General features: G+C 39.5%; 2 long non-coding RNA genes across 4 annotated transcripts in view; one reads left to right on the forward strand and one right to left on the reverse strand.

Annotated features, from left to right (window-relative positions):
* The window catches only part of LOC141505273 (uncharacterized), a 53,094-nt gene extending 44,101 nt beyond the window's left edge, over window positions 1–8,993 (forward strand). The window contains exons 2-3 of the long non-coding RNA XR_012473577.1: window positions 367–498; window positions 8,691–8,993. This is a non-coding gene — a long non-coding RNA (uncharacterized LOC141505273). The remainder of the gene's footprint in view (window positions 1–366; window positions 499–8,690) is intronic.
* LOC141505271 (uncharacterized) overlaps window positions 1–20,685 on the reverse strand; it is a 274,924-nt gene extending 254,239 nt beyond the window's left edge. For all 3 annotated transcript variants that reach the window (XR_012473575.1, XR_012473576.1, XR_012473574.1), the window contains exon 1: window positions 373–20,685. This is a non-coding gene — a long non-coding RNA (uncharacterized LOC141505271). The remainder of the gene's footprint in view (window positions 1–372) is intronic.
* Between the last annotated feature and the right edge of the window lie 4,664 nt (window positions 20,686–25,349).

Below are 25,349 nucleotides of genomic sequence, written 5' to 3' on the forward strand. Positions count from 1 at the left end.
CTCCTCTCCTTTCTCCTCCTCCTCCTCCTCCTCCTCCTCCTCCTCCTCCTCCTCCTCCTCCTCCTCCTCCTCCTCCTCCTCCTCCTCCTCCTCCTCCTCCTCCTTCTTCTTCTTCTTCTTCTTCTTCTTCTTCTTCTTCTTCTTCTTCTCTCTCTCTCTCTCTCTCTCTCTCTCTCTCTCTCCCCCCCTCTCTCTCCTCCCCCCCCAAAAACAACAACAACCATCAGTCCATCAGTGGTGAGAAGGGAGGTGTGTGGTGAGAAGGGAGATGTGGTTTACCCCCAAAACTCAAAAACCAGCAAACAAGAATTTGCCATGGATGAATTCCAAGCATGATTTGCCTTTCTGACTTTTATACGTTTACAGTCTTACCTGCCCAGGAAACATCAGCAGTCCCAAGCTCATTCTACAAATTTGTCTTCAAAGGGCCTGTTTGCCTAGATTTGACCAACCCTCTTCATACCTGAACAACATAAGAGCTGGAAGAAAAGAAGTCAGGTGAGTTCCCAGAGACCACAATGAGAATTACCACTATTCCTCTATGTCTTACAAGGACTCAGGGAAGAACAATGATTAATAGAAGTAATAAACATAATTTTTTAAAACTTTGCAAATAAAAAGATGCATTACATTGGCCTAACAATAATCTTTACAATAAATAAAATAATAAATTCTTCCCACAAATAAGACAAGTTCTGAGTAAAAGTCTGAGATAGAGATGCAATAAGGATGAATTATATGGGAATAGGAGAAGGAGGTAGACAGAGAGGCATGAAATGTGTAATGGAGGGATGGGTTGGGAGAAGGATGGGATGGGAGGTAGAAGGAGCATCTCAGTAAAACTGCTGAGTAAAAAGTGTCTTTCAAAAGGATCCAGATTATTCCTCTAAATTCTCATCTCACTAAATTTCAGTTCAAGCGGCTGCAAAATATTTGAAATGAGTAATTTCTCTTGATGAAGAGAGGCTGATTTCTGATTCTGTCTAATTTATTTTGGGGTTTTGGGGAGCACTGAGAGAGGTTGAACAGATAGTTAAACATTCTGTCCTCCCTCCCTCTTTTTTACCCCACTCCACCTGCTGAGATTGAAATAAAACTTTCAAGTATATTAGTCCCAGGAGCATAACACAGGTGAGGCATTTTGCAAAACACTTTGGTCCTGAGATCTTGTCTGGATGGGGAGTGGAGCAGAACAGTGGGTTCTGACATCATGGTGAGGCTTAACCAAAAAAAAAAAAAAAAAAAAAAAAAAGGAAGAAAATTCCACACTCAAATCCAAATTCCATCTAAGTCAGCAAAAGACAGCCCAACTATGGTGTAGATAGAGCACTGGCTCTGGAGTCAGGAAGATTTGAGTTCAAATCTAGCCTCAGACATTTACCAGATGTGTCACTTTAAGCAAATAGCTTTGTTTCAGCTTTCTGAACTATAAAATGAGGCTAATAATAGTACTTATATCCCAGTTTGCAAAGAACAAACAAGATAATATTTGCAAAGTACAGTGTTACAAATTTGTAAAGTACAAAATTACAAAGGATAATTTTGTAAAAAATGGCTAGATGGTGCAGTGGATAGAGCACCAGCCCTGAATTCAAATCCAACCTCTGACACTTAATAATTACCTAGCCATGTGAACTTGGGTAGGTCACTTAACCTCATTGCCTTTCAAAAAAAGAAAAAAAGAAAAACAACACAATGTCCAGTTTATGGTAAGAGTTATATAAATGTTTTGGAGGCAGCTAGTTGGCAAAGTGGATAGAGCACTGGCCTGGGAATCCAGAAGATTCATTTCCTAAATTCAGATTCAGCTCAGGTACTTACTAGCTGTGTGACCCTAGGCAAATCACTTAACCCTGTTTGCCTCAGTTTCTTCATCTGCAAAATGAGCTGGAGAAGGAAATGACAAACTATTCAAGTATCTCTGCCAAGAAAACCCCAAATGGGGTCAAGTAGAGTCAGACACAACTGCAAAAAAACAACAATATAAATGCTAGTTATTTTTAGGAAGCACTTTTTTTTCAAAGTCATAGATTTAGAACTAAAAAGATCTTTAAAGATCATCTACTATCCATTTTACCAATTTTTTTTAAATCCTGAAGCTTGTCTGCTTATCTCTGTAAGAGCCCAAATTTTTTCATACTAGTGTAAAAATTAAATCAGGAAGGAGATAACTAGTTCCACTCATTTAGATGCTTGTCAAATCCTAATATGGAATGTAATGACATGTTTGTGATCAAATGTGTAACTTGATTGATAGACTACCAAAAGGTTTGTGAGTCCATGCCTGTCATGGATAAATACATCTATCTTCCTTCTCTCTGGGTCATCATCTTCTAGGATAGCTATCACCTAGAGGTTTTCTGTAAATCTTAGAGAATAAACTTCATGTCTAAACTTAAAAAAAAATCCTGAGTTCTGGAGAAGGTAAATACCTTATTGACATGACAAAGTCATTATGGTTGTCTTTTCAAGACCTGGGACCCAAACCTGAATCCTTTGCTACAATTCCAGGATTCTTTCTACTGTAACTACTAAGCAGTACTGTCTGGCCTTTGGGGAGATAGAGGAAATAGATCTAGTTAGAGATTTATTGAGTCACTTATTCATTATGCTAGTTGTTGGAGAAATAGAAAATATGTATAAAACATATATTACCCGTCTTTATGGAGTTTGCAATGAGTATGGAAATGGGAACAACTTATTGGTCTTGTCTCAGCTCTGCCACTAACTTATTTGGTAATTTGGGGCAAATCATTTCTCCTTTCCTGACTATATCTCCCTAACCCTAATCTGTGTGAGGGTGGGGTCAATTTAACAAATCAATCAAATTATTCTCTTCTCTCCCCCCCTCCATCATCCCACTTAAAATACATTTTAAAATGATAAACCCTAGGAATGAATCAAATCAATTTAAGGCACTGGAAAAAGATTGATCAATTTAAAAATCTCTGATGAGCCATTGGATGAACTGAAGGGTCTGAACTAGAAGAATGTTCAGACTGACTGAGAAAGCTTGGCCATGAGCTCAGGGTCACCTATAAAATATCAAGCCCATTCAGACTAAAGAACAGTGAATGAGGAAGTTCTCCAGAGAAGTCTCCTAAGGCCATCAGTTGAGGGCAGGGGGAAAAAGGAGAGAGGCCTTCAGCTTTGCCCTTTATTTCCTCTCCTTATCCCTGTCTTGGAATAAGAACTTGAGAGTTTCAAAGAGTTTGGAGGATTTGGAATTTCCCATCTTCCCATCTTGCCTCAGAAAGCAGTGCCTGATGGCAGTGTTTGCACTGGAAATCAAGGACAGCCAAATGTAGATTCATAGTTCTACAAAGAGTTCAGCAAAAAAAAAAAAAAACCTACTCCATCCCTAAGGGGAACTTTTTGAACATTCCACAGAGGAGGAAAAAAGGGCTTCACCTCATGTATTCTCTAAGCTTGGATCAACTTTTCCCTGGACCTGTATGTTTTTGTAAGAACATCCAGCACAGACTTTTTTTTTTGGGGGGGGGGGGGGATTGAGGAGGATTTTTGTATGAACTATATCACCTTAGTAAATACCCTTTTTTAAAAGCTACTTAAGTCTAAGTCTAGCTCTGGGACATCATTAGGCAAATTGATTTGTGTCTTGCCACTGAACTCTGAAGAAGAAAATGAGGTCGAAGACCTTACACAGTTCTGCCTCACTTGAAACTCACCTGAAAGTCATTGCCCTCATGTCATAGATCATCTTTAAGAATAAGGGACCAAAACCAGCAACAAAGAAGTCTAGCTAGTCTTCATTTAAGTTGTTGTCCTTCATTCCTGAAGAGGACCAAAATGATATCACTATGTTAGGTTCAAGGTATAGTGTATCTAACTGTGGTCGATCAGACCAATATGCTCTGGAAGGTTCTACCACAGATTGGCAATAAGTAAGCCAAGTGAACATTTAGGGTGTGTTCTTTAAATGTACACAGTTCATGTTTCCTTTGAATGTAATTCTGTGCTCATCTAGATGCAATGTCTCTGTTGAAAGAGGCCAAGCTGGTCAGTCTTGTGCCATTGTCTTCCATGTCACAGAATTGATTCCAAAGCTCTTCAAAAGGACCTTGAGAGTATCCTTGTATTGCTCCTTCTGATCTATATGTGAGTACTTGCCTTGTGTGAGTTCTCCATAAAACAGTCTTTTAGAAAAACATAATTTGGCATTCAAACAATGTGGTCAGCCCATCCGGAGTTGTTCTCTCTGCAAAAGAGTTTGAATGTTTGGCAGCTAAGCTCAAGGAAGAACCTCAATGCCCAGCATCTTATCTTGCCAGGTGATCTTCAGAATCTCCCTAAGACAATTCAAATGGAAGTGATTCAATTTCCTGGCACAGCTCTAGTAGACTGTTCAGGTTTCACAGTCATACAACAATGCAGTCAGGACAAAAGGTCTATAGACTCAGTATAGAAGGCAATCTAATACCTCTTCTCTCCTACACTTTTCTTCGAGCCTCCCAAACACTGAGTTAGCTCTGGCAATTCATGTGTCAGCCTCATCATCTATGTACACATCCTTGTGGAATATATTATACACCACAATCAAAATATCTTCATTTGTTGTAACAGAAAGGGCAATGCTGGTTGATGAAGAACCCCTGTATTCTTGATGTTAATTGCTAAGTCAAAATTAGCACATGCAGAAGAGAACTGATCCATACTTTGTTGCATCTCTGTTTCAGAGGTTGTATTGAGTATACAATCATCTGAGAACAAAAAGTCATGCTCCAACTCTTATCCATTTTAGACTTGACTTGTAAGCTGGTGGGAAGTACGGTAATGGTGGCCATGAGCTATTAGAAAGACACCCTGCTCAGCCTCTCATTGTTACCCTTTTTACTTTGAGGGCATATGTAACAACTTACTGCTAAGGACCAAACTTGTCAGAATGAGAATTGAGATGGTAGCTACAGATGTACTACTTTGTAAAATGAGAGGGTTGGCATGTAAGGGATAAAAGCAATCATAAAAGATCAACAGATAATTTCAATTTTATGAAACTGAAAAACTTTTACATAAACAAAATCAATGCAACTGAGAAGGGAAGGGAAGCAATAGAGTAGGAGGAGAGAGGAATCTTTGTATCAAATATCTCTAATAAAGATCTGATATACAAGATATATAGAAAACTAACAGAAATGTATGAGCAAGCTGGTCTTTTCTGGCTAAATAAGTGATCAATGAATATAAACAAACAGTTCTCAAATGGAGAACAAAAAACTGTTAACATCCACAAGAAAATCAATTCTAAATCATTGATAATGAAAAACAATTCAAAACAAATCATCTTACACCTAGAAATATTGGCATAAAAAAACTGTTGTTGTCTAGAAGTAACTGATTTGCTGTGAACCCTATGGACCATATCACACCAATACTGAGCATGTTCATCTTAATAAAGATATTGGAGTGGTTTGCCATTTCCTTCTCCAGAGGCAAACAAAGGTTAAGTGATATCTGAGACTGAATGAGAACTCAGGTCTTCCTGACTCCAAGCCCGGGACTCTAACCATTGAGCATCTAGTTAGTCACATAAACACAGTAACATTCAATACTGTTGGGGCTGCAGAAAGATTGTTACATTAATATGTGAAGCTGTGGATTGGTCCAACTATTCTGGGAAAAAAATTTAGAATTACAGTAAAAAAGAAACAAAAATGTACAAATTGTTTTGATCCAGATTACTGCTAGGCATAAATATTAAGGAGGCGAGGGACAGAAAGACAACAAAATATTCATAGAATTACTTTTCAGAGTAGGGAAAAAAACAAAACTAGTTGTCCTCTAATTGAGAGGTGGCTAAAAAACAAAAACCTTGTGGTTCATGAAAAGGTGAATATGAAGAATTCAGAGGTACAGAATAATACACACAATGACTACAACAACATAAATAGAAAAGACAAAGAAATAAATGTGAGCATTGTATAGTTACAATGACAAAGCTTGGGGTGGGGGGAGAACAAATTTCAAACTTCTCTCTTCTTTGCAGAGGTTGAGAGCCTGTGCTTGTAGGACAAAGCCCATGCTATAAGACTTATTTGCTAGGTTGGTTAGTTTTACTGAACTGCTTTTTTTTCCCCTCTTTCTCTTTCATTCTTTGTTAAAAGGAATGGGTCCCTGGGGAGAGCAGGGGAGAGGAGTATGTTCAGAAATAAAGGTGTTTATAAAAGAAGACAGCAATAAAACAATACAAATTTTAAAATTAATTTAAATTTTAACAAATGAGTGGTTGAAGTAGAATCATCTATCTAATAAATATTGGTTGAATGTTTACTGTTGCTGAAGGCATTTTTGGAGACAGATTGTTGAGGTCACAGCTAACTAGCTGTGTGACCTTGACAAGTTGCTGTCTATCTCTCTGGTCCCTAAGTTCCTCACCTATAAAATGAAGGCATCTGATAAGATCAGTGATTCCAAATAGATGTGCTGCAAGTTTTACTAGGTGTGCTATGAAATTTGAATATTATCTTCTTGAAGAAAAAATAAAAATTTCCGTAATGTTTCATTTAACATACCCAGAATTTGAAATATGAAAAGTATGGTAATCACATAATAAACAAAATTTACCTACAATACATACAAACTGGACTTAAACTAAGAAAAAAATTTTTTTATTGGCTACCCTCTATGAAAGGAAATTGAGCATATACAAATCTATCCTAGGAAGGTTAACCTGAAAAAGAAAAACAGACTGAGCCATTTGGAAAAAACTGTTTGAAGACCTTTGGGTTAGATGATTCCTAAGGCCCTTCCAGCTCTAACATGCTATGACTTTATATCTCTGTAAGCTCTAAAATTCTTTTACCATGATTCTACATCAAATGAGATACAAGTTAAATACATATATGCTCCCCCTTTAGAAGAATCAAAGGAATGATCTCATTTGGTTAAAATTAACCCCAGAAGGAGGAGGTGAGTTTTGAGCTAAGTCTGGATGTGGAAGGTCAGAGGAGGAATAGGGAACACCTGGTTGGTGCAAAGCATGTAGTCAGCACAAGTACATTCCCTTGGCTGGGAAATACTGAGTGGAGGAGTAAGGAGAGCAAAGGTAGAAGAGAGAAAGTGAAGTTAGTTAGGAAAGGTCTTAATGAAATCAAGTTTAAGAGTTTATTTGAATCAACAGAGAACTGTGGCAAGTTTTTGAGCAGAACAGTGCCATGGTTTTAAAATCTTCTCTATCAATAAAAGATAGTCTTATGGCATTGAACATCATCAAGTTACAAATTATTTGGGCTAGAGTTCTAGAGATCATCTAGCCCTTTTTTACAAAGGAGGAAACTGAAACTCAGAGCCAGCTAGTGACTTGTCCAAGGACTCTTTCCCTTACTCTCCCAGAAGGAAACTCATGTCTAAGACAGTTGCCTTGCAGCCTCCTATTCTCAAGTGAAGCAGGCCTGTAGCCTGTAATTGTGGTCTGAGGAGGTCCAATGGGCCTATTCTGTATACCTCCCAGAATCAGAATTTTAGGCAAGAAGCAGTTGTGGTCTAGGGCAAAGAATACAGGACGTGGAACCATTGGATCCTAAAGTTAGAAGAAACCTTGGAGGGAAGTTAGTCCAACCACCCTCCTCTTCCTAGTGAGGAAACAGAAGCTGAGCCAGGATGAGTGAGTCACCCAAAGTCCACACAAATAGAACCAGATTCCCAGATTTGAACCCAGGTTCTCTGATTCCAAAGCCAGTATTTTCCCATATTATCATGCCAGGATCTGTGCTGAAGTCCCACCTTTTTTACTGTCTGTATGATCTGTGGGGTAGGGAAGAGGATGGAACAATTACAAATCCTGTGACTTTAGAAATGCTTAAAGACTAACCTCATTTTATAGCTGCTGAAAAGGGAAATGGGAATTATCACCACACCTACTTAGCTACCTTTAGCAGGCAACTAGGTGGTACAATGGATACCAGCCCTAAAGTCAGAAGGGCTGGAATTCAAATTTTGCTTCAGGAACTTGACATTACTAGCTATGTGACCTTGGGCAAGTCATTTAATTGCCTCTAATTCGGCGTTATCTCTAATCATCCTGATCCTGATCCATATCTGGCCACTGGCTCTGGAGGAGAAATTGAGGCTGGTAACTTTTCAAGCAATTCATTCAAATTCAAATTCATGTGCAATATCATGGCAATCACCTCCCTGCTGTCATTGTCTCCTTTGAAAATGAAGGACAGGGGCAGCTAGGTGGAACAGTGGATAGGTCACTGGCCCTAGAGTCCAGAGGACCTGAGTTTGAATCCAGCCTCAGATATTAAACCATTGCCTTACCTTGGAACCTTGGGCAAGTCACTTAACCTTATTGCTTTATATTTAAAAAAAAAAAAAAGAAGAATGAAGGACAAATAATCTTTAGTAGCTTAATTGGAAGATTTGGGACTGGACTAGTGGGGGAAAAAATGCCTTAGTGTATTTTCCCAGTGTAGATAAGTATCTACTCTGAAACTTAGAGTCCTAGAGAGTTGCCTAGAGTAATTAGAGGTTCAGTGACTTGCTCAGGGTCATACAGCTAGTCTTTGTTAGAGGCAATACTTGAACACGAGTCAGGACTTCTTCCTAACTCTTGAGGCCAGATTTCTATTCTCTCCACAAGCTGCCTTTCATACTGGAGAGATGTGGGACATTAACTGTGCCCTCAGGCATGTTCCCACTGTTTTACCCAAGGGCTCTTTTTCCTTCAGCTCTAAAAGAAGTCACTTAAGCTCCAGAGAGAGGGAACTGGAGGGAAGAGAAGAGGACCTTCCCAGGGCGAGGGCAGACCTCATTGAGATGCAGCGATGAAACACGTCACAGATGTAAAACAAAAGCCAGCCAGCTTTCAGGGAAACAGGAAGGGACTTCCAGAAGAACAAAGGCAGGAATGCTCCAACCCAGCCTCTCCTCTCAAAACAGCCTCCAAGACCAGTTGTCATTCATTCCTCCCAGGGTCATTCTGTGAGCCAGGGGCTTGCATATGCAAAAGTCAAAGGAGGATTAAAACACTTCCAAACAAAGATGCAAAAATTTTCCTTTTTCTTTTCCCCACCCCCACCTCTGCTTGGGTTTTAAATCCATCCACACTGGTCTCAGCTTGTCCTCCTACCTCCTCAGCCGGTGGTTGTCACACTACAGACATTTTTAGGGGTGACAGCTGGCCTTCTGGAACTCAGCTCCAGTTCTGGAAATTTTCTTTTCTTTTGTTTCTTTTTCTTTTCCTATTTTTTTTTACGGGAGAGAGCCAAACTACCACAATTTTAAATAGCAATCCAATGGAGGGGGAAAGGCACGGAAGAACAGAGGAAGGATGGCCCAGTTGCAGTTTAGTTTCCATTCTCTCCCGCCTTGAACTGGAAAAGTGTTGAAAGCAATCAGAACTTTCCAAAATGTCAGAGCAAGAAGGGGACCCGGGAGCCTGTCTAGCCCAAGACTCTCATTTTACCAAGAAGGAAATTGTGGCTCCAAAGGGGGCCACCAGGTCATACAGAAAGTTAATAGGAGAGGCACGCTAAGCTCAAGCTTGCCTGTGTCCCAGGCCAGGCCTCTTTCCTTCTAAATCACTTTGCCTTATCCTGACTTAGAGGGACTGTTACCAAGCCTTCCCAAGAGATTATTAAGAGCAGAAAGTCCAGGGTAGAAAATGAACCAGAGGGGATAACTAAAGGACTTCTCTCTCATTCTAATAATTTATCTAACATAAGCAAGCCCAGAATGTCAGAGCTGAAAGGCACCTCAGAAAATCCCCAAAAGTTTTTTAACCTTTTTTGAGTTATTGACCTCTCCTATGCTTCCCAAAGCCCTTTCCCAGAATTTTTTTTTAAATGAACAAAACAAAATAATGAGATTAAAAAGGAAACCAATTATATTGAAATACAGTTTTCAAAAAATATTTAAAACAAATTCACAGATACCAGGTCAAAAATCCATGCCCTAATCCAACTGTCTCATTTTAAGTAACTCAAAGAAAGTAAATGACTTGTCCAAGATCATATAGTAAGTTAGTGGTGGAGCTGATGTCCAAATTTTCAAGTCATGTTGCTGCCACTTCTCATCGACTCTTATTTTCTCTCATAATTAATACTCCTCAGAGAAGAGGCTGTGGTACAGCTTCTTTCTCCCCCCCCCCCCCACTAGCTTTGTGACTTAAGAAAAATGTCTTAACCTATCTGAACCTCATCCATGAAAACAGGAACAAAAAATTGACTCTACCTGACTCATAGGATTACTGGGATGATGAAATGAGATAGTATGTAAAGTTCTTTATAAATGTCAACTATTAAAGGCAGCTAGGTGATGTGGTGGATAGAGCACCTGCCCTGTAGTTCAAACCTGGCCTCAGACACTTAATAATTACCTTGCTGAGTGGCCTTGGGCAAGTCACTTAACCCCATTGCCTTGCAAAAACTAAAAAAAAAAATTTTAATTAAAAAAAAAGAAAAGTCAATTATTCCTATTAGGACTATATGACCTTATATAAGTGTATGGTCCCTTCATTACCTTTGGCAGTCTGCAACAGACATTTGATAGTCCAGAGAAGATTCAAAGAAACAAACTATTAGAAAAGAGTTCAAGTTGGACACAAGGAAGAAAGACTTAGCAAAGAGCTTTATGAGTTTGGTGATCTTATTTCCCAGGTCCTCTAGAAAAGGGCCCATTTCAAGAAAAGACTTCTAATGAGGTGTTGCAAATCAATGTTTAGCTAATAAAATATGATCATAAAGTATAATCGTTTATGAAACAGTAAGATAATATTATTAAGGAAGTAATGGTTCCTCTACGGAAAATTTTTCTAAAAAGGGTAGACAATAAATACTTATTCCATGCTTATTTTGTGGCAGTCATACTGCTAAAGGCTAGGAATACAAAAAGATGCAAAAGATAGTGCCTGCCCTCAGGAAACCCACGAATGAGGAAACAACAAGCAAACAAATATATACAAACAGGTTTTTGTACAGGGTAAATTTAGGTGGTGTCAGAGATTAGAGCATCCTGCCTGGAGTCAGGAAGCTTTGAGTTCAAATCAGGTCTCTGACACTAGTTATGTGACTCTGGACAAATCATTTAACCCCCTTTGCCTCAGTTTCCACATCTTTAAAACGAGCTGGAGAAGGAAATTGCAAAACAATCTTTGACAACAAAACTGCAAAGAGAGCCATGAAGGGTCAGTCTGATAGTACTGATCAGCTGTGGGAAAAATAGAAAATAATAAATAGAAGGGAAGGCAACAGAATTAACAGAGGTTGGAAAAGGCTTCCTACAGAAGATAGGGTTTTAGCTGAGATTTGAAGGACACAGGGAAGCTAGGAGGCAATAATGATGAGGGAGAGCATTCCAGGTATGGGAGACAGTCAAGGGAAATGCCTAGAGCAGAGAGTTAGAGTGTTTTATTCATGGAACAGCAAGGTTAAAGTCACTGGATCCAGTAGGATATGATAGTGAGTAAGGTGAAAACCTATCTAGTGTTGAGTACAGTGAGCAGAACCAGAAGGACATTATATACACTAATAGCAATACAGGGTGATAATCAACTGTGATGGACTTTTTCATTTCATCAGTACAATAATCAAAGACAATACTAAAAGACTTGTGAAGGAGAATACCATCCATATTCAGAGAAGGAACTGTGGAGGTTAAATGCAGACCAAAGTTTCTAACTCCAAATTAAAAAAAAAAAGTTATCTTATAAATGATGTCATTTTTTTCTCTCTATTTTTTTCTCTTCTTTTTGGATGTGATTCTTCTTTCACAACATGAATAATATGGATCTATGTTTAGAATGGTTATAGATGTTAGAGTCTATATTATATTGCTTTCTAACAGGGGGAGAAGGGAGAAAAATGTAAAAAAACCATGATTGTTGAAAGCTATCATTATATGTAGTTAGAAAAAGAAAGGAAAGAAAGAAAGAGAGAGAGAGAGAGAGAGAGAGAGAGAGAGAGAGAGAGAAAGAAAGAAGAAAAAAAAAGAAAGCCTATCTAGAAGGGTTTCAGGGAAATCCTGTCCAGAATTTCAGGAATGAGCTAAATGACCTTCATCCTTAGGATTAGGAGGTAATAAAAATTAAACTGTTCAAGTAAATCTAACATACATCTTTCACTCATATTCTAGGTGCTAGGGTACCAAGATATGATAGAAAGACAGAAAGAATGCATTTATTAGGTGGTTTTATGTACCGGTATTGTGGTAAATTCTAGGGGATACAAATACCAACAAGTAGGATAGTCCCTGACCTCTAGGGGGTTGCATTCTATTGGGGGAAGTCTACACATAAAAAGAAGCTAAATGGCAGTGGGAGGAATAATGTAAAGGCTTGGATCAGGACAATGCCAGGATAATGCCAGAGCCTATTTATTAAGGTCTGGGGTGGTTCAAGAGGCAGAGTTCAATTTTCTAGAAAAGAGGTGGAGATGACTCTCCAAGAGGACACAAAACCCCTGCTTTCAAGAAGCGTACAATCTCTTAAGGAAGAGAGTAAAATACAGAGTAATATGTGATACAGGTAATGAGGGAGCCAAAATATCACAATAAGAAGGAGATAAAAGTTTTTCACTTTTCTTTGTGTTAAAAACCCCTTTGTCAGGTTTATTAAAACCAGAGGATGTGCTGATAAATGTTTAACGACCAACTTTTGAGAAAATAATGTATGTATGTATAACACCCTTTCAATTTTAATCTGTATTATTAAATTTTCTCTTTCTCAATTCTCAAGTCTAGATAATCAATAAAACAACAAATCAAACCATGATTTGTAGTTGCTGACTTCCAAGATGTAAAATGCTCATCATAAAAATTTAACAATTGATCCCTCAAAACAACCTATGGTGTGATAGTCTCCTAAAGGATATAGATTCCTTCCCAGAATAATATTTCCAAAAGTGTGATAGTCTCCTAAAGGATATAAATTCCTTCCCAGAAAATATTTCCAAATGCATAAGACAAAATAATAGGATTATAAATGAAACCAAAGTTAGTAATAACAACAATAATTGTATGATTTTCTCACCATTCAACTTTGTGAACTTTCTTTAATTTACCACTTACCTTGCCAAGTTAAGAACCCTTGTTCTAAACCCATGTTAAGAGAGTAATACAGTTTATCTAGAAAGTAGACTGTATAAAGGATAGTGATATAAAATAAGGCTGGAAAAGTAGACATCATTAGAAAGCATGATAAAAAGCAGAGATTTTAATCCATTTTAATCCATTTTTACCTGAAAGTAAATTCTGATGAGCTAATTTTTTTAGTTAGGAATATGGTATAAAAAAATATAGTGGGGAAACTAGTAGCTGGGTTCTAGACTCAAAAGTATGCTGTGACAGCTGATTGTTAAATTTTTAGTTTGAGCATTCACACCTCACAAATTGGCAAACATTTCAAATTAGAGTTTGATTTAGTGTTTTGTTGATTACCAAATTTAAGAAAGTGATAGAGAAAATGTTAGTAATCAGATTAAACTTGAAAATGCTCCATATGTACTTTTTTTTCCCCCTCAGAGAACTGACTATTAAACATTTACCATTATATCACTGGTTCTGATCCTGGTCCCACCATCAACCAGCTATGTGACCTTAAAAAACATAGAACCTGAATTCAAATAATAGCTCAGATATTACCTTCATAGCCCCAAATTAGTCATGTAAACCTCGCTGTGTCTCAGTTTCCTTAGCTGTAAAAGGAAGGAATTCGACTATTGCTTATGTTCCCCCAGCTCTAAAATTAATTCATGATTCATTCACCAGTTGGAGGAAAAATTATTCTTCCAGTCAATCAACTCAATAATCAATCACCTCTTCCAATGTCCTGATCTATTCAATAGGAATAATTTAAATTATTTATTTTTGAAAAAGTAATAACATTTATTCTCACAACTTACATATTACTGGTCTAATATAATTTTTCTAACTCATAATCATGCCTTAGATTTCTTTCATTTCTTCCCATGTTCATCCATATACTTTATTTAAAACGGAAGAACTTTCTCAAAACTAAAGGTGATTGAACAAGGAAGCTAAAGGACCATTGGGTGAGAATCTCTGTACTACTGCTCAGCCTAAGAAGTCCCTCCAAAGCTCCCTCTAGCTTGAGTATTCTCTGACTTAATAATTCAAAACTGTACCACCAGAAAAGACTATGCTTTCAGAAAGGTCTGGTAGTGTTGTCATTTATTGTACAGATAAAATAAATTTGGACCATAAAGTGGTGGTAGAAAGTCAAAGACAAAACCTTAAAAAGGAAGAAAATTATTTGCCCACATTTTAGAAAACATTGTTGCCTCACAGCCCAGCCTGGAAGAATTAAAAATAAGTTATCCTCAGAGGGCAATGGAAAGAAACACACTGGGTGCAAACAGGCTACACATAATAAATAACAAACTACAAAGTAAAACTAAACTAAAGGACATGATGGAATAAATTAAAAAGAATCAAGGCTAAAACATAACAAAACAAAAAGAAGTGAAGCTAGTCATGGGGTAACACCAAAGGAAATGAAGAAGGGCAGCAGCCTATTGGCTCTACTCATATCTTATCAATGTCCAGAAATATGGAAGAAGACCCCTAAACCTTGAATAAACTCCCTGTGTGAATTTAAAGAGGAACATTGATGAAAGTGGCACAGGCTAAATGGGATGGAATAGATCTCATTCTGCATTGTTGGAAGGAACATCCATGTGGATGAGATGACAGGTTTATTGGAGTATTGTAAAGCACATTTTTTTAAATGCATAAAATAGTAAGTCATCTTTGCAAGACCTTAACCATTACATGTCTTGACCATAGCAGAAGTTCAGCAAGTGATTAATTAAGATTGAACTGCATTAAGACAAACTGACTGGGGCTAGAAGACCACCCAAAACAAACTCCCACAATATAAGTTGAACTGATCAAACATCAGACATTGAGACTGAGGCTTAATCTTCCCAGTCTGAAAAAAGAACCCAAAAAACAAATTTTTTTACATAGTCTACTAAGAAAATAGAGAGGCAGTTGTGGGCTAACAGATAGAGGACAGACCAGGAAAACTTGGTTTCAAGCTCAAATAAAGCTGGTTAAATGATTCAAATCTCTTCTCCAAACCATGCTGGAGAAATCACTGAATTTCTCAGAGTTCTGGGCAGCTCACATTAATGTTCTAAGTTGTAGCTCAAATCTGCAATGGTAGGGGGAGCTCCCCATATCAGTGAAATCACAGGTCCAAGTACTATCTGGGGCTGCTTTGGTAAAAGGAGTTTATTTACCAGAGGTCCCTTTTACCAGTGGCATCATGACCCAGTCCTTATCCTTAAATATGCCAATAAACTATTAGGGTGATGAATAGGAATTAGACCTGGGATTTCAATGGGCTAGAGAATTCACAGGGGAATTGAACTTAACAATAATCAGTGTTTCTATAGTGCTTTTAAGATCAACAGTGCCCTTGTCCCTTACCAGCCCTAGGAAGTAGGTATAGTAGTAACCCCACTCTGTAGATAAGGAAGCTAGGCCTCAGAAAATTAAAGAAACTTGAATAAGACAGGAACAGAGGCAAAATTCTAATACTCTGATCCTGTGACTACTTTCCAAAAGATCTCTTTGGCTTCACCCTATATCCACATTTTGAGGGGACCCCTCCCTAGCTGGACAATAACCCAGGAAAATAGGGAGGGAGAAATAGCTCTGGTTACCTGGAAAAGAAAGGGGAGAGAGAGAAAGGGAAGAAAGTTGAGGTTCACATTCATATGGTCAACCAATCAATGCCCCATCATCACCTATCAAAAAGTGTCCCACTCCAGGATGCCTATTGTAGCTTTGTAACATTTTTCTTCCAAGAATGGCCTTGAGGATCATTTTAAGTGGTTATCTCCTAGAGGAAATACTAGTGTGTTATAGATGTATATGTACTGAGGAAAGATTAATAAGCAATAGCATTGCTATATTCCAGCTTTTCCCAACCTTCTGAGACCAGCCCTGCTTCCCACCTGAAGCAGTGACAAGAAGACACATCAGAAAAATCAACCAATGTAACTAGAAAGAACCATCTTTACTATTAAAAACAGTAACACTTAATACTTAAAGTCAATTTTTTTACAGCAGCCCTGTGAAGTTAATAGTATAAGCATTATTATCCTCCCCATTTTAGATATGAAGTAACAGAGGGGTTAAGTGACTTACCATGATTACACAGGAAATTAATGTCAGGTCCCCTGACCCCAAATCCAGTTCCCTTCCTTCCAGAACAAACTGATCTCTTCTCTGAAGAGACACATTTGTGAACTTTCTTCTAAAATCCAAATGTTCCCTCATTACTTACTCATCTCCTACCACTATCATCAGTCATCAGTAGAATAGTCTCACTAGCAAACTAATTTTTTCCCCCAAGGATTCTCTTAGATAGACCAACCCTCCACAAAATGGTCAGAGAATTACACACTTCATTCCCCTAAAAGGGAATAAAATAGCTTATCTGATTAGAATATTTAGGATCTGATTTAGAGAGACTTCAGTGGTCACTGACTCCCACACATCATTTTAGAGATGAAGAAACTGAGGCCCAAAGATTTACAAGTGACTTACCTAAGGTGAAACATAGTGGGACTTCTTTGACCAGTTGCAGTTTTTAAAATGAAACGTGCTTCAACCTGAAAAGTCAGCAACGTGGGCAGATTTCATTTTGACCATTACCAAGCAGTTAACTCCTGGAAAATCTAAGGAATGTTCACAGTGACAACTAACCCATCCTTGTGAACACTGTTAACAGCTGGACAGATGTTTACAAGTAACACATCAAGTCTTGGGATGTAATTACAGGCCTGGTTGTGTTAGCTTCTCTAAGTAGCTGGCATCTGACACACAGCTTTAATTGTTAAAGGAAGAAAAACTGCCTTCAAATTCTGCTAACTTAAATGTTGAAGAGGAATAAGCAAAGGAAGAATTTATTCTTCTCAACTTTATTTTTTTAACTATTATTATTAAATCCAGGTGTAACCTGGTAACAATAATAATTGGTATTATGCAAATATGTGGATGATCAGGTAAAGGTTCTATCAGCATAGGAAGCTTTCAGAGTGGGATCTCCCTCCACGAAATTTGTGACATGTGTGGCATGGAAGAAAGGTTCAAAGGAACTGCTTATACACTAGGAAATGAAATAATTATTCTCTAAAATATAGCAGATAGTGTCAGAAGTCCAATAAGATCTTAGGTTTTCGTGATTCCAGATCTTGCTTTTCACTAAACTCTCTCAGATTCACTTCAGGATTTTCAAAGTAGGCCCTTGCTTCTACATATTCTTCCACATTCTATTATTCACCATCTCACAATCCTTCCCTCTATTTAACTATCTTGCTTCTGTTAAGGACACCACCACCACCTTAACTAGTCCAGTTCCTAAATTCAGATTCGTGTTGATTAATCCCTGTTTTTGAATTTGAACTCAGGTTCTCTTAATTTCAGGGCTGGTGCTCTATCCACTGTGCCACCTAGCTGCCCAATTCATCCCTGTTTTTAACCTCCTGTATTCCAGTCAGTTGCCAAGTCTAGTTGATCCTACTTTCCTAACAGCCTTCCTATCTGCCCTCTTCTCTGCTCACATGTCCACCTCCACAATTTAGAAGCTCACCATCTCTTTGCATGATGTCATTCCCCTGCTCCACTGCCTGGAAAATTAAATGCAAACAAGTCTATTTAGCATCTTAGGGCCCTTCACAATCTGGTTCCAGTCTAGCTTCCAAGGTTTCAGACTTCTCCAAGAACAATATTCTACAATATTCTACTTCTTCTCTTGTACAAAATAGTCCATCTCAATTTAAAAATACTCCCTTTCCCCCGCCATGCCTTTGCCCAGGCTGTGCCCCAAAGCTAGAATGTTCTTTCTCTTCAGCTTTGTTTCTTGGAATCTCTGGCTTCCCTCAAGACTCAATTCAAGTGCTATCTCCTCCACAAAGTCGGTTCTAATTTTCCTGGGGTTAGTGCTCAATCCTCTGTTGTTCAGTCATTTTTTCAGTCTTGTCTAACTCTTCCTGACCCCTTTTGGGCTTTGTTTTGTTTTGTTTTGGCAAAAATACTACAGTGGTTTGCATTCCTTCTCCAGATCACATTATGGATGGGGAAACTGAGGCAAACAAGCTTAAGTGAATTGACCAAGGTCACCTAATATGTCTGAGACTAGAAAAGAAATCTTTCTGATTCCACCCCAGGATTCTATCCACTATAGAGTTCCCATTTACTTTGTATCTTATTTGTATATAGCCTATATTCACTTCTCTGTGTTCATAGTTTCCCCCCAAATAAATATGTTTCCTGAGAGCAGAGACAGTTTCCTTTTTGTCTGTTTATCCCAAGCACATAGATGTAGTCAGGTGTTTAATAAAAGTTTACAGAATGAATGAACTCTTTGAAGAACTTTATAACTCAAACTGTCTGAATAAAATAGACAAGTGTCACTCCCTTTCTACAGATGGAGAGATTGAGGCTCAATTAGGAAAGGAACATATGAAGTAGAAATAAGGATTTTTTCCATGCCATTTCTGGGTTTGAGTCCACAATGGTTCACAACTATCTATAACCAAGTCCAAACTATTTACTCTGGAGTTATACTTGTTATATCCCCCAAAGTAAATAAGCAGTATATAGGGTTGAGAATATAGTTTGTTCGTTTTTTGGTTTAATTGAACAAACATTCATTAAGTGCTTGTTGTATGTAAATCAATGGGATAGGGTCTCAGAATACAAAAGACAAAATGAACCAGACAAAATGAATCTTGCTTCACAGATGTGTTATAATATCCTACATATAGGGCATGGTCAATGGTAACAATTCCTGGATTTGGAAGCAGAGGACCTGGGTTACAATTCTGACTCTGACACTTTCTACCTAATTTGTCTAGGGGCAAGTAGCTTCATCTAAGGACATTCTGATAAAAGTTCAACAATCAAATTTCCAGGAAAAAAAAAGTATGAGCATATAGCTCTTCACTTCTTTGCTCTTCAGTTTTCTCATCTACAAAGTTCAGGGGTTTGACTCAGTGACCTCTAGGGTATTATGTAGTTCTGCATTCTGTGATTCTATCTGATCACATAAGAGAAACCTCTGTACTGGGGAAGGAGGGCCAGGTCATGGTTTCTTGTTCTCTCTCACAGAAAGTATACATCCTAATTTTAATTTCCAAAATATTCAACATTCCTTTCTCTTGCAAGTCATATCAATAATTCAAGTACAAAACTTCTCTTTGGTGTTTTCTCAAAGCAACTTACACAATAATGGAAATATTTTGAGTATTTTAGAGATCAGTCTGGAGAAAGGAGGGTAAGGATAATAATGCCTATGATGGTCATTAAGGCCTTTGAGTCACTGGCCTTCAGGAAATTATGTTGAGACCAATCCATCAAGATTTAATAGAAAACAAAAATAAAGGTAATGTTAGCACTATGCATATATTAAATATTTCTCCTTTTATAGGTAACTAGCATAGGGGAAGCTTTCCTTGAAACTGAAGGTAAATTTCACAACAATGGCAACAACAATAATAATAATAATCCCAGACTTAAACTTTAAAGGAGGAAAAAAAGAGACAATGAAGTTTCCAGAGCAAGAAAATGAGAACTTAGAATCTTGAAAAATGTTATTCTCCCAGGACCTACTGTCCAATGCCACATCTGGCTGATCTCCCCTGTGCCTCCAGACCTCTAACATCTGGACTGAATCTCTGTTTCTGCTGCAACCAAAGGTTTAAGAAAAATCTCCCCTATTTCCCAGTCTTTGAGACCGCTACTGCATCTGAGGAGATGATAATATAGTTCTACTCTAATTTTTCAGTCACTAGATGTTGACACCTGAAAGGGACAGGTTAAATAGTTGCCTTTGCACTAGTATTCATTAGAAAATTTTCAACACTTTCCTCTTTTCCTAGGCTGCCCTCAGCCCCACAGCTGTACCGCACCCTTTTCTTTATCAATGGGGCCAAGTCAGGTTTCTTTGTTTCATCTGGGAAGTCTGGAATGGAACGAGATGGTGAAGTCTCCTCCTGTCACTGAAGGAATCTGAAGGAAGACTGAATGATCCCAACCTGAGAATGATTGTGAAAGAGATTCATGCCTTGGGGTAGCTAGACTCAGCAGTGTAATACTTGCATGAGTTGTGTAATAATTGAACCTATAACTCTTCCTGGGGAATACACAAATGTAAGGAACTAAGCTTTGAAGGGGTTTTCCGTCACACAGGGCGTTTTTTACTATTCTTACAGACCTAATTGGATTGGAGGACCTCTAACCCGGTTCTTGAGCAATCTGAACATGAATATTAAATAATAATAATAATAATAATAATAATAATAATAAACTTCACCTCTTCACCCTCAGTTTCCTCATCTGTAAAATTAGGGGAGTGATCTACACTATCTCAACATTTTTTCCTAAAAATCTCTAAATCCACGATGCTTTAAGGTGGGGATCACTCCCCGCCTCAAAGACTTATTATTTAATGAGTAGTTTTGCGGTTTATTTTGGAAAGCCTGGCATTATACCTTTTACGGGGCAAATTCATCAAGCCTTCGGGTCGAGTTTAAGGGCTCAAAAGGGTGGATTTAGGCCCAGCCCCCTTGGAAAAATCTGCCTCCCGCAGGCAGAGTCCCAGAGCAGGCCCACGTGCTGCTCCGGCACACCCCTTAAAGGATCCCACAGAGAGCGGCGATCCTCTACAGCCGAATGCTCGGGGCGTCCCGCGCTCTGGAAGGGTTAACGGGGAGAGACTGCGACCGCCCCGCCACCCCCTCCCCAAAAAAGCAAACAAACAGACTTCGGTCCACCCCCGGACGCGGCCTATCCCGCGAGCGCCGCTCTCCCGGGCTCCTCCCCCAGCAGCCGGCCGGCCGCCTGGGCGGAGACACGGAGGGGGGAGGGGCCCGGACTACAACTCCCACAAGCCCCTGCTCGTCCTGCGCGGGCGGGGGAATGGGAGGTTTTCCCAGAAACCTTCCTCCGGGGGGGCGGGGCGCGGCCGAAGCTGCGGCTCCGCCCATTCCGGAACGCCCAGCCGCCCAGGAAGCCCTCCTGCTCTCCCGCAGAAGGAAGGAAGCAGCCAGGAAGGAAGGAAGTTCGTTTAACCCTTCAGTTCCCGGCAGAGAGGGCGGGGCGGGGCCCTCCGCCCCTCCTGGCCCAGCCCCCTCCCCGCCGCTGCGCGCCATCTACTTGCCCTTTAAGGCCCCCACCTGCTCCTGTGCCCCCCGGGGCGCCCCTGCGCCCGCCCGAGTGTAAGAAGGGCAGAGGAAGCCGGAGGTGTTGAGCCAACCCGGTCCTCTCCCAGCGGGTCTGCCCCTAGGTGACCTAGGGATGGGCCCACCTGCCCGCCCCGCCCCGAAGACTGCGTGGAAGCGCCCAGAGGCACAATTAGAGAGGAAGATCTTTCTGCTTAAACCCAAGTCTCCACGTGCAGCAACTAACTCGGCTCAAAGCCTTTGCCCGCATGCCGGAGCTTTCGGGCATCGGTGCCTTCTCAGTCGCTTTGCGCCAAAATGCCAAGAAAGGCAGAAAGCAGCCCCCATTCTTCACAAGAGCTCGCGCTGGCATGCAGGAGACCACAGGAAAGCGGTCATGTCCAGCACGGTGCCTGCCGGGCGAATCCGAAACGATCCCAGTGGAGGACCTTCACCTTGCAAAAGGTGGAACTTTAGGGGAAGACTTGAAGGAAGCCGCGAAGTGGCAAAAGAGAAGAAGAGGGAGCTTTCCAAAAAGGAAAAGGGGGGCCAGTCTGTGAAAATGCTGAGATCAAGACGGGACTCTTGGTGTTTGGGGAACAGTAAGAAAGGCAGAGTTACTGATCCTGGGATTCATGGAAGGAAGGAAAATTTAATAAGACTGAAAAATAGGAAGAGTCCAGGTTAAGAAGGACTTCGAAAGTCACACAGAGGATTTTATGTTTGATTTTCAAGGAAATAGGGAGTCATTGGAGTTTATTGAATAGGGGGTGAGGGGGTCAGACTTTAGGAACATCACCTTGATAACTGAGTGTAGGAATTCTAGACAGATCCATCAGGAAGCTGTTGGATTGGGCCTTTCGACAGCGATCTTGGCTGGAAAACCAATTTGTTGGTGGCCAACCTAATGGTCCCAGAAGCTCTCTGCATTAACTTAGTCAAGTTGGGGGGTTAAAAAAGCACACAGTTTGTAATGAGGCCATTTTTTTTTAAGATTTTGCAAGGCAATGGGGTTAAGTGGCTTGCCCAAGGCCACACAGCTAGGTAATTATTACGTGTCTGAGGTCGGATTTGAACTCAGGTACTCCTGACTCCAAGGCCGGTGCTCTATCCACTGCACCACCTAGTCACCCCGAGGCCATGTTCAAAACTTCCCCAGCAGCTTACTATACAAGATGGTATAGCCTTTGAGAACTCAGGATCACCTCCTTGAGAAAATAAAGCATTTAAAGGAGACTTTCCCAGCAGCATGGTATAGTCAAATCCATAGTAATAGCTGATTTTATATAATGCTTTAACATTTACAAAGAATTTTACATATATCTCATTTGTTCCTCCTACCTGCCCTATGAGCTTGGAGGAAAGTTGGTTAGAATGGAATCCCAGACCTGTGAAATGAAAAAAGTGGCGGCTAGGTTGTGGTAGTGGATAAAGCACCGGTCTTGGAGTCAGGAGTACCTGGATTCAAATCCGGTCTCAGACACTTAATAATTACCTAGCTGTGTGGGCTTGGGCAAGCCACTTAACCCCATTTGCCTTGCAAAAACCTAAAAAAAAAAAAAAAAAAGTGCTGGATCTGGAGTCAGAAGACTCCAAATCTTGACTACTGACCACATCACATAATCCCTCTGGGCCTCACTCAGTATCTTCACCTGTAAAGTAAGAGGCTTGGACTAGGTGACTTCCAGATCTAAATCTACAATCCTAATTTAGGAAAGATCCAAGTCTGAAAGATCCCCTCTCATACTTATAAACCATGGGACTACAGGCAAATAAGTCATTCTCTGTCTCTCTGAGCCTCAGTTTCCTCATCTATAAATTGGGGTTAATAATACTTGTACATGAGGGGCAGCTAGGTGACATAGTGGATAAAGCACCGGCCTTGGAGTCAGGAGTACCTGGATTCAAATCCGATCTCAGACACTTAATAATTGCCTAGCTGTGTGGCCTTGAGCAAGCCACTTAATCCCATTTGCCTTGCAAAAATAAAATAAAAAATAATAATTGTATGCCTACTTCCAGCGATAATGTGCATCAGATGATATATATATATATATATATGCCTTTTATAAACAATAAAACCCTGTATAAACATCAGCTATTATAAAACATCTCAATTTCTGATTCTGTATGCACTTGGTTACATGGAATTTCAAATCTGGGAAAAACTTGAAGGATCATGTAGTCTTACTTCCTAATTTTATAAATTGAAGTCCAGGGAGAATTGATTTGCAGATGGAAATGTGGCTAGCAAGTGGCAGAGTTGGATGTCAGAATTCAGGACTCTTGACTCCCAAATGCTTTTTTCATTCTATCCCATTATAGAAATACATCCCCAGCACCAAAAAGTCACCAGTCCTTTCCTCTAAATAGAGTACAAGCTTCTTTCCCACTCCTAAAAGGAGTCTCACCTGGTCAGGATGGGGGCAGAGGGAGTGGGAAGAAACCTCTGGTGTTTACTGACAATCTGTGTGTGATGTGTGGCCATCACATCCAGAGCTATGCAGCCTAATACAACCCAAGGATCTCAAGGGGTGAAGGGTAGAGAAGGTGGTTTTTCTGAAAAGATCATGGCTTAAAAAATAATGCAAATCCTCAGTACTTATGTAGCATTTTTCATTTTCAAAGCACTTTATAAACATTAACTAATTAATTCTACAAACAACCCCTTGACACTACACACAGCAGGCTAAGTATCTTCTGAATCACATCAGTTTAGTTTATTGACAAAAGTAAGTTTTTCCTATACAGACTATGTAACTTCAAAGCCAATATCACTAGGTTTAAAACAACAACAAACACCTTTGCCTCTAGAATATTCTCCAATTCATGAGTGCTGTGCTTGCTATTACCCCAAATGGTGTAGGGAATATCAGAGCCTCTTAGAGCTCTCTCTATTACAAGTTAAGCCTCACACTGATGCATTTGTCTCGGACTCAGAGGCTCCAAGCATTTGATGGGGAATTGTCAACAGAGAATAAATCCAAAACACCTTGCCTATGTTGGAGTTGGAGCAGTTGTTTTCCTGACCACAGACTGGCTTTCAGTACCACTGGAAACTTTCCCTGAATCTCTTTCCACACTGTTCTAGCTGATCCATGTGCTGATGTGTTTAATTATTAGCCTCTTGGCAAGAACGAAAATCATATTACTTGCAAGGGATAGTTTTCCAATTTCCCTTGCTCACCTTTGCTTCAGTCAGAAAGTCAGTCAGTAAATAAGCATTTATTAAGCACTTACTAGACACTGTCCAAAGTGGGACATAAAAGGCAAACACAAAAGAGGCAAATGTAGATTTTAAAGGAGTTTAAGATCTAATGAGAGAGACAACAAGCAAATAAATATGTACAAACACGCTCTATACAAGATAAACAGAAAATAATTAAAAGAAGGAAGGCATTAGAGTTAAGGATTGGGAAAAGCATTCTGTAAAAGATGGGATTATATTTGAGACTTAAAGGAATCCAGGTAAGCCAGTAAGTAGAGATGAGGAAGGAGAACATTTCATCTGGAGAAAATGTCCAGACCCAAGAGATGGAGTATCTTGTTCCTGCAACAACAAAGAAGCCAATGCAACTTCATCAGAGAGTACATGATGGGAGAGTAAGAGGTAAGAAGATTGGAATAGTATGTGCAGACTAGATTATGAAGAGCTTTGAATGACAAGATTTTGTATTTGATATTAGAGGTGATAGCCACTTGGATTGGGGGGAAGGGGGTGCTGGTGAAATGATTGGATTTGCAGGACTAAACCTAAAATGATCATATCTAAATCTCAAGAAAACTAGCTTCAACAACCTCGAATTCTAATAAAACCCAGGTTGACTCTATTTAGGGAAAGAATTAAATCTTTCTTATTTGCCATGGTATGAAAACACTACCTTCTAAATTGACACCTCATCAATGTTTCAGCCCATAATGGGATGAGAATATAAAATATCAGAACTAAAAGGAACCTTACAAAGGAAAAGTGGCAAATGTTGAAGAGGCTGTTGGAAAACAAGTACATTAATTCTCTGTTAGTAGAACTATGAATAAGTCCAAAAAATCTGGAAGGCAATTGGGAATTATCCTCCAAAAGTCACTTTGTTGTTGAATTGTTTCAGTCATATCCAACTCTTCATGACCCCATTTGGGGTTTTCTTAGTAAAGATATTAGAGAAGTTTGCCATTTCCTTCACCAGCTCATTTTACAGA

The sequence above is a fragment of the Macrotis lagotis genome, chromosome 1, assembly GCF_037893015.1.
Source record: "Macrotis lagotis isolate mMagLag1 chromosome 1, bilby.v1.9.chrom.fasta, whole genome shotgun sequence".
Taxonomy (NCBI): domain Eukaryota; kingdom Metazoa; phylum Chordata; class Mammalia; order Peramelemorphia; family Peramelidae; genus Macrotis; species Macrotis lagotis.